Source organism: Condylura cristata, unplaced genomic scaffold (assembly GCF_000260355.1).
Source record: "Condylura cristata isolate star-nosed mole 26May11 unplaced genomic scaffold, ConCri1.0 scaffold00009, whole genome shotgun sequence".
Lineage (NCBI taxonomy): Eukaryota > Metazoa > Chordata > Mammalia > Eulipotyphla > Talpidae > Condylura > Condylura cristata.
In genome coordinates this window covers 59,390,948-59,392,588 of record NW_004567110.1, presented here as the reverse complement: position 1 = coordinate 59,392,588, position 1,641 = coordinate 59,390,948, and positions in this window count along the sequence as shown.

Sequence of the window (1,641 nt, the reverse complement as noted above, 5' to 3'; positions counted from 1 at the left end):
TTCTGGGATACATTGTTAGTGGGTGGCATTGCTGAGACCCAAGTGCCCGTATGTTGAAGTCTCTCTATTTTTTACTATCTTCGTCCTACTGGCTGCTGTGTTCACAGTTTCTAGAAGGAAATATGTATTTTCTGCATCTCATAGGGAAGGGATTTGGAATCTAGAGAAGTTCAGTGCTTTACTCAAAAATTGCAGAGTATAATTGGCAAGAGTACCCAGGACTTATGATTATGTCATATAATAATTTAGATAGTTTTCTTAAGATAACTAAAACACTCTAAAGCTAAACAGCATTAGGCCCTCCCTAGTGGCATAACAGGTTAAAGCTTAGCACTATGAAAACTAGCTGAAGCCACTTCAGCGCAAGTTCCATCCCTGGCCAGGGAGGTGACCCACATGGCACAGCAGACCTCTCTTGTCTTGCTGCCGCTCCCCTCTGCAACTTCTTTAATCTGCCTGTTCTGCACCCCCCCCCCACTCTGTCTCTGGTGAATTCCCTCACCATCCCTGCACCTCTGACCTGTACCTGTGCTCATATGACTTCATTCATTTATTCCTTCAGTCAGCTACACAGATGCTGTACTGGGGACTTCCCTTGTCCTAGGAAACAGCAGTTCTAGAGAATTGGCACCACCCCTCCCCACTAACACATATTTCAGCCAGGCTTAAATGGTTCACATTCAAAAGTCACAAATTATGAAGTATTTGGTCTGTCTAATATCACAAAACATCTACTTATCCCACCGATAGAAATTTTAGGGTCAGTGAGAGTGGAACCCAATGGAGTTAGTGTCTAGAAGCTGGACATTTTTGACACCTCAACTTGAGTCACATCAATTAATGCTTATCAAATCTTGGGCATCAGAATTTAAAATACAATAAATAAAAAATAATTTTAGGGCCCTCCCTGGTGGTGCAGCAGGTTAAAGCACAGCACTAAGAAGCTAAAGCCACTTCAGCGTGAGTTCGATCCCTGCCCCGGAGTGACCCACATGGTGCGGCAGACCTCTCCTGACCCACCAGCTGCTCTCCTCAGCAATGTACTTCCTCAGTTGGTCTGTTCTGCTCCCCACTCTGTCTCTGGTGAGTTCTCTCACTGCCCTTCACCTCTGGCCTATACTCAAGTTCTGTATGCATAAATATATCAATATTTAAAGAAATAATAATTTTAAAGCAGTGATTTTAAAAATTGTTGGGAAGGGATATTATATTACTTAAGAACTTCCAGCAATTCTACCAGAGTAAAGGAGCCATGGCTAACACTCCACATCAGGCTGCCTGAGTGGTAGAGGACTTGAGGCCCCTCCACAACACCCCAGTCTGAGCAGCAGAAGTCTGAACACCAGTTCTTAGCTATGTATATTGGCATCCAATATAAAAAGATTTCTTGTAGGGTTAGGTAAGTCCCTGTGACAAATTCTGGCCAGAAAAATTAAGTGCAAGAGTTTTGTGTAGTGTAGAGATGGATAAAAGGAGTTGGTGAAGCTTTTGATTTCTGTTCTTACTCCTATGCCTTTCCGGCCATGCTTCTCTTAGTCTGGGATACAGGTGATATGAATGGAGATTAAATAGCCATGCTGGTTCATGTGATAACCTCGAAGTTACAATCTAGTGGTCCTATAATGAACTAAAAAAAAAAAA